Here is a 9,014-nt window from a genome sequence, read left to right on the forward strand (position 1 = left end):
TGTTGTAAACAAAGCGAGAATTAACCATCGGCTCGAGCTGTGGGAACACAACGTGTGCGAAAAGGGGCAACTACGGTTTCATCATTATTGTTACTTATTTTACCCTTAAGCACCTTTTGCAGGTCATTACATCGAGAAATCACTAAAAAGGCATGTCATAAAAAGAATAGAATAATTATTGGAAAGACAAGAGTTTGCCAAACAAATAAATACGCAGCGAGAACAACCAAGTATATTTCTGTTGTTATTATTGGGTAGAGTAACAACAGCAGTGCGAAATTAAAGCAAGCAGAAACTGCCGACACATAAGGAGGAAGAGCAAAATAGAAAAAAAAAGAACAGAAAAATATGTGAAACCTGCCAACTGCAGCTGGAAGTACGCTTACGCATTAAGAAAGATTGAAATGAGTGTTGGCACCTTATAGGTGCTGAGAAATAGGATACTATCATGAACTCACCGGGACCATCGTCGCTCAATGGCTACGTCGTTTTTCTTGGGAACACGAGATTGGAGGCTCAATTCGCGGCGCGGCTGAGCTTAGGCCGTATTCGTTAAACTTCGAGTAACCATAAGTACCATGTACGAAATGTTTTCGGTATTGTATAAAATATTCAGCAAGATAATTTTCAATAGACTCAGGGCAACACGTGACATCCATCAATCAAGAGGACACGCTGGCTTCAAGAAGAGATATTCTACATCACATCCATGTCACCAATCAGGTAATCGACAAATGTATGGACTACAGTAAACCTCTCTATGTTGACTTATTTCATAGACTATGAAAATGCATTTGATTCATTTGAGGCACCAGCAGTCATAGAGACATTGCGTAATGAGAGAGTAGAGGAGGCTCACGTGCATATTTTATGATATATCTACGAAGATCCCACACCTACCTCGATTCTCCACAAGAACGCTAGAAAGTTACTTATCAAGAAAGGGGTCAGGCAAGGAGGCAGAATCTCTCCAACACTATTCACTGCATGCTTAAAAAAAATATTCATATTATTAGACTGGGAAGGCTTAGGAGGGAGGCTCAATAGCGAATATCTCAATAACCTTCGCTTTTCAGTTGACATTGTCCTCTTCAGCAACACTGTGGACGTGTTACAATAAATGGTTTAGGACCTTGAAAAAGTGTAAGAGTGGGGCTTAAGATAAGTATGTAGAAGACAAAGATAATGTTCCATAGTATGGCAATAAAACAAGAATTGAGGATACCTAGGCAGCCTCTAGAGTCTGTACAGCAGTACGTTTATCTAGGTCAATTGCTCACAAGGGACCCTGATTCTGAGTACGGAACTTACAGAAGAACAAAAATGGGTTGGAGTACATGCGACAGGCATTACTATATCTGAGTGGGAGCTTACCACCGTCATTGCAGAAAAGTGTAGAGTCGTTGCATTCTACCGGTGCTAACATTTGGGGCAGAGACTTGGAGGTCGACAAAGCTGGAGAACAATGGTCAGGATTGCGCAAAGAGCGATGGAATGAAAAATGTTAGGCCTAACGTTTATAGACAATAAGGGAGCATTTTTTTTTTCGAAAAGCAAACGGGAAAAGCCGATATTCTAGTTGACATTAAGAGAAAGAAATGAAGCTGGGCAGGACATGTAATGCGTAGGGTAGACAACCGGTGCACCATTATAGTTACACAGAATGGGTGCCAAGGGAAGGAAAGCGTAGTGGAGGACGGCAGAAAACTAGGTGGTGCGATGAAATTGGGAAATTTGCAGGCGCAAGCTGGAATCACCTAGCGCAAGACAGGGGTAATCGAAGGTCGCAGGGAAAGGCCTTCATCGTGCAGTGAACTTAAATATAAGCTGCTGCTTACCGCTAGCTGCTTGTTGCTTGCTGCTGCTGATTATTATTATTATTATTATTATTATTATTATTATTATTATTATTATTATTATTATTATTATTATTATGTCCGGAAATGCGGAACATAATGTGCGCGATATGCGCAGTGCCCCCTCTCGGCAGGCTTACTAGATGGCCAACGGAGCTTAAATATATTGCATATCTCGAAACAGCCCAATTATGAATTCCGATTTGTTAATGTTTCAAAAAAAAAGACTCATTTGGGAGCACTTTGATAATGTGAAAATCAGTAGGTACCTGAGCAGCTTGAACATTTGGTTGGTCCCTACCTTCTGTTCTAGAAGAGCGAACGACTGAACTTCACAAGTTTCAAAAATGTTCACTAAACCAAGAGGGCCATAGTAACAAAAAAAAATACGTCGATATTCGTGACTTCAAGCTGACGTGCCAGCGCTGGGAATTCCGACCCACAATTCATGCAATGCAAGTGGTAATTGGTCATCATGTACTCTTACTATATTTTAATAACTAACCCAATAAAAATAAATTACCAAAAAATGGATTTGTTAAGCGTGCGTAGCGTCTTGGCATGTGAGGTTTGGTTAAGTGGTACCTTAGATATCTTCCTCTCCTTGAAGTCGTCTAAGACGAGGTACGTCATGCAGCCGCCGAAATAGCACACGGCGTGGTAGTAGGGTCGGATGTAGTATTCGTCCAGAGTTCGCACCATAACGCTGAAACGATTCAAAGCAAATAAAAAAAAAATTGGCAAAGAATAAAAGTACAATGCTACAGCACGGGGAAGACATTTACTGCGATTAGTGGAGGAGTATAGACCCCTTTCGCTATTTGCAAACACAGGCCCTGGACGGCTTCCGGTTTTGCTTACTGACGTATCCCGCTAAATGTAGCGAGCCAGAAAGGCATTAGCGGCTTGTCGCGTCGCAGGACCGCCTTAAAGTCTAAGCCTAAAGGCTTTCGTCACCTTTCCTGTGTACATAACGACTGTTTTACAAGTCAACGCTGCCGCAAGTTATGGAAAAATTTTGTATGTTAGTCTTGAGGCGTGATGTGCATGCCTTGTATCTCAAAACTTAAAAAATTGATTTGAAGCATAGTGAAACATTTTATAAACGCACTTTATGCTCCTGCGCAGTAGATTGATAAGGTCCGTGGTAAGGTAAAGTCCGGATAAGGTCTTGGGGCCGCACTCTCACTTCTGTTATTGCGCCCAGTGACCTATACTCGCGGACTACTTTCTGTTGCTATGAAGGGAACGCTACGGAGACAAAGCGCACAGAAGTGAGAACGCTTCTGAAAAGAGGCCCGCGTTTTAATCCACGTTAGTTTAGACTGGGCAAGACAAAACACGAGCACTTTATTAGCAACAGTTAAATAAGACAGAACAGACCACCGAGCGTAAAGGTTTACTTATTTTGCGGCGTTTACCTTCCACGTCTGCGGAAAAGCGAAACCGTCGCACGTGGAAGCTGCGTCGATTCAGCGTCTGTTCCGAGAAACCGAAAAAAAACTGTCAAACGCTGCCCGACTGCTTGGTGCCGTAACACATGTGCAGGAGCCCACACGTCCGCAGCTTTCCCTCCATAGCAGCAGAAAGTTGTCCGCGAGTACAGTCTCACAAAAAAAAAGAACGAGTGCTACGATGCTAATAGAGGGTCTGGTGCATGTTCCCCGCACTGGTTGCAGAGACCGGATGTACTTTGAATTGGCAGTGACCTTCAATACTTACTCCGCAATCGGCCCTGGGAAGATCATAAATGGCGACAGCTGAAACACTGCAACGACGCACGTTCCAGCAATGCAGCCCAGTAGAGACAGAAGGGCGAATGCTCCGACTGTAAGGGTCCTGCGCCTGTGTATAAAGTGTCCTTGTCAAACAACATCAGCAGGATTGTTCTAATTGGGGAAGCTTTCTAGCAAACAATAAATGATTGTTTGAAAGAACGGTTGGGCATTGAATAACTAATGCGGTATTTACTCATGTAAAAGGAAATGGCCAATGGTGTCTGCACGGTAAATAAACCTAATTTGCGTGAAGCTTATCTATCTCCCTGTTTTTTGCATCGATGAATTTCTTTGTTTACTCGTAATTTTGTACGTTGGATTAAACTGTCATTTAGTTTCTGCAGGATTCCTTGTAGGTGTGCTTATATTGATATCTTTCTTTTGGAAGTAAACCAATCGTGAATAACACTACGATTATATCTTTAGGTATCCAACTAGGTCACGGATAAACTCTGCAAGCTGCAAACAAAAGCACTCATATAGTCAAAACATTCGTCTAGTAGGCTTACGCGCGAAAGCATCGTATTGCTGTATGAGTATTCAGTGCCGCAGTATAAGCAATTAATTGAAATTTTAAAAAATAAACTACTGGCGTGTTTGTGTAAGGTCGCTTTCATTTGAATCTGACAACTTTGAGAACAGCTCCCGTAGTGCTTTTGAGTCAATTTATTAATGTGTACACCTAACAAGTAGATGTATAATACATTTTTAATAAATATTTCCATGCACTGTAACTAGTAAAATATCCGGACTGCATATTTTCTGTATGCGGCTTTTCCCATAATGATGTTCCTTTTTTTTTTTTCAATGAGCTCACCGTTTGAATATCAGCAGTGTAACAAGAGAGACGACGAACAGCTGGAAATCTGTCGACAGGTACCACACGTGCGGTATGACATTCTGGCACGAGGAAAAAAAGGGATATTGCACATAAACAAAGTTCACTGCTGTTAGCACAGAGAGAGAGAGAGAAAGGGCTTGGCTTGTGCCTACTCCCTTGGTCGGTCTAAGGTAGGCGCTTGTTAAACAGGCCAACAGGAACCCCCTAAATCAGCAATAGGTATCATTAGGACACAAAAAGCTTATTAACGAAACACACAGATCGCTTCTGGCGTGTGTATAGTCCCCTGCATGCTACTAAGGGTGATTGAAGGGCTTCAAGAGAGAGAGGGGGGGGGGTCGGGGACCGGTACATTGAAAATGACTGGGTACGAAAAAGGTAAGGTTGGTATTTACATCCGAAATAAAGTTCGATGGATTATGTGGGAAGTGCAGGTGATGTAAAAAAGAAGTTCAGTCATTATAACGTACGCAGTGCCAGTTCCTGGCAAATCAGTTCTGCAGAAGTCCGAAAGGTAGAGGAAAGCTCACGAAAGGGAAAAGTTGTCATCCACCCGACTGTAGCACGACCCTACAAAGGAAACCCATATGAGTTTCTAAGAAAGAAAGCGTCGAAGTTGAAAAAGAATTTGCCCTGATCACGGGCAACTTGAATCTAGTGCCAAAGCGTTAACGGTATGGTCGCTCCATCATCTGAGCTAACCAGGAGCTTAGACTGTGGCAGACAGACGGTGAAATATTTGACAACTCGCCTCGTCGAGTTATCAATACCACGCCGGCAAGGCGTTGGTCCCAGGTTAAAATTGCGGACCAGGACGAATTCTTTTTAAGCTGCGAAATCCTGTTTCTGAAATAAAAATCATGTGGGTTTCCTTTGCAGCTTTCTGCTGAAGCGAGGGGATGGCCGTTTTTCAATTTCAAGAAAATTTCCTAAAGCTTGCCAAGCAAGTTAATCTCCTGAATTTAAGGAAACAAGTCCAAGGAGCTCACGCTGCCTATTATGGAACGGCAAGGCATTGGACGTAATGTGCTTATCAGTATCAGTGGTGCCCGACATGTTTTGCCCATGAAGCCTTCATAAAATATTTCATGAAACGTTTCCATGTGGATTTTCCACGCATCAATGTGGGTACATCAATGCATCAGTCGGCTGAAGTAAACGCACACGCAAGAACTTTAGATTTAACCAATTGAGAATGCTGTATTTGATAACATTCCAAGAGCTCGTAGAGGACGTATCTCTAATTTCATAAAGTGCATGTTTCATGTGCAGTTTCATAAACGCAGTCATTCTAGACATTTTTAAATTGCCTGAACGAAGATCAGTTAAACCGGCACGTATAATAATTACTTTACCGTTTATGATACGATTATTTATTAGTGAATTGAGCTGCGTTGATTGAAAGTGAATGAATAAATATTATTAAAGGGCCCAAACACGAGACAAGAGAATATGTACAGGCAATACAACTCCTTGTACTGAATGAACAAGCTTTATTTTGTGGTCTTCTTTAAGTTTTACTCAATTTGAACATTAAGAGTACGTCTGCTGAAAGCATTATCATTGTTGAGTTCACTGTTCTAATTTTCGTTGACTTAGCTTAGAAGAACTTAACTGCCTATTCATTGTTCAAGCAGATGGCAATGTTCTCGCAACATCACAGCTTCTGCAGGCATTTCTCATCACCTTTCCTGCTCGCTGTGTCGGCTTTTAGCAGCTACTACCCTTCCTCGTTGTACGTCTGGAATCTCTCCATTTTACCATAATTATTGAGAAGCTTTTAAATCGTAATTATCATTACTTGCTGGTCCCAACTGGTGTCACGTATATGGGAAACATTGTAATTGTGGGTAAACGTCAGTTATTTGCAAGAGAGATTCCAAGATTGTGCAATTCACCACCTGCACGTACTCGCGGAAAGGTAACCATTCCTTTTGTGCAGACCTCACGCACTTACATGACTGTGACGTGTATTTGAATAAAACTTATGTTGAAACAAGCGAAAAGTTCATGTAACGTAACGCTGAAGTGTAGCCGCCAGCATTTGTAGAGAGAGTATAATTCAACGACGAAATTCACCATACAGTACGTAGATGCCCTTCGTAAAGACATTTTCATAAAGAGTATAAACTTACACGTTCGCTGATTCTATCGAAATTACGGATCTGTAGGAGCAAGTGCCACCAATGAGAGTCCACCTCCTTGTGCAGGTCTTGGAAGAACGCCTTAGTGTTGGGACCCATGACGAACGGCTGAAGCGCGTACAGGCACATGATGATGAAAAACAGTGGAATGCAAGTCCTGCAGAGAGAATAATATAATTACTCTCATTAAATGGAAAACACAAGAATGTTGTCATCTCTCCTCGAACTTGACCTCTTCGGCTAGGACGTCCGTTTACGTGTCGAGAACTCTCATTTCCGTATACACTTCTGCAGTGATATGAAAAACAAGAACATAGGCATTAAGGCTGCGGTTTCGCTGAGCTCTCCGCTTACTTAATGTGTGTCATAATCACATCCACGCGGAGATAATTTCTAAACAGGGTCACCATGTCTGTGTGACGCGCCGTTTTTAATCAGCAACGGTGTAGGTATAGCTTGTCTTCAATTTTCCATTTTCGTTTTTTGCTGTGATTAATCCTGAAGAAGCTGACAGTAAATTAAATCAGGATTTAATTACTACAATACTACAAGGAGTAACTTAGAAGTACCCAAAAGATAATCCTGCCATTTTCACATTTTATATTATTTTTAATCTACAACCCCATGGAATAAAATAACAACCACACGTTTATGACAAATCTTTCATAGTCCGTGACGCAAGATTAAAGACTGGCTGTGCTGATCAACCCTGCCCTCATTGCTTTTTCCTGACATCACTCGATGCGAAATTACTAATCATTATATATATATATATATATATATATATATATATATATATATATATATATATATATATATATATATATATATATATATATATATATATCATTGTGACGGAAACTTGTAAGTTGAATTCGAGGTGATTAGAAGAGTTTCGACCATGGCGCTAAAACTCGAAAGTAAATAAAGTCCCGCCCACCCACCCGACAGCCCACCCGCCCGTCTGTCCGTCCGTCTGTATGTATGAAACTCCCTTTTCTCTTCACCCCCCTCCCTAAGATATTCCCAGCAATTCTCTCTAATATCCCATTTCTCTGAAAACTAGGTTGTCTCATTTATACAGCAGCAAGTTACCAACATCTATAAAAATGGGAATGTTACGAGCACTATAATGTTGTTGTTTTTTTAGCTTGACCAAGCAGATCCGGAAACTATGGACGATTTAGACAAGATTTTCTGTCATGCGCGAGGAGGAAGTTTGATGTAGTTTGTATGTGATTTGTATGTGTGTGTAGTCTGTATGAACTCCCTGCGAAGTTTATTGTAATTTGTCGTTTATTGTGTCCATTCGAAGGATGCATGATAAATATGCATATCGTGGTTAGACATCAAAATTCATTCGCGGACTAGTTGATGCGCATTCATGATAAAATTCAGTGCAAACAGGACGACACAATAAGGCGAAAGGACAAGACGGTGTTCTCAACTGACATATTTATTACGTCACACCTCTACTTATATGAAAACAGGCCTAAGGAACATGCATGTGCTTTGGAATCCTTTGTATCATTCGCTCTGTCGATTTGTCTCGCATGAAGGCTTCTCTCTGCATGTGCTCCTGGGGTCTGCTTTTTTTCCTAACAAGCGGAGGTATGCGGTAATAACTATTTCTAATGAAAGTATTGTCTCGTCTTATCTCCTTGTAGTGTGGCCCTGTTCGCTCTAAAATTTCTTTTGAATGGCTACCGCATATCTGCCTCCTCAAAACGCAGAACAGTCAGAAGCACTTCCTACCTAATCAGCCGTCTGATAACGCCGATTACGAAGACGATTGGTCCATTTCTCCTCTGCCTTGTGACAGTAAAGCATAGGAAGAATCCGCTGTAAAAAAGAAAAAGAAAAATGTCTTCCGGAATGCGGACACAGAAATAGAATGTATGTAATATGATAAACAAGTATCTCATGTCAAGAATAATAATCACGCGACCGATTCACCAAATTGTTCCATCTAAATGTACAGTTTCACAGAAACAGGGATCTGGATACCACAGCCAACCATATAACCAAAAACAACACCCCCCCCCCCCCCAAAAAAAAAAAAAAATATGTACGCTTCTGCGGCTTGACGGCATTTATATTAAGTTACTGGGACATTTCGATAGTCTTCAATATAGCTAAAGTGAAGTTGGGCTGTGTTATTCGCATATATTATGTAAGCCGGATTACACACTGCTATACTTGCCTCAGAAAAAAGAACGTGTCGACGCTGCTGAACCCAGCGGTTATGATCATAAATGACCACCTGTCTGATAGGAGGAACAAGTTGAGCACCCCAGCTGAAAAGAGTAGAAAGAGTTTGCACGGTGTCACTCGGCGAATACTAATGAATAGCTTCATATGCAGAACAAGCAAAGTGGCCCACGTTGAAATGGCC

Source organism: Dermacentor andersoni, chromosome 3, assembly GCF_023375885.2.
Source record: "Dermacentor andersoni chromosome 3, qqDerAnde1_hic_scaffold, whole genome shotgun sequence".
Lineage (NCBI taxonomy): Eukaryota > Metazoa > Arthropoda > Arachnida > Ixodida > Ixodidae > Dermacentor > Dermacentor andersoni.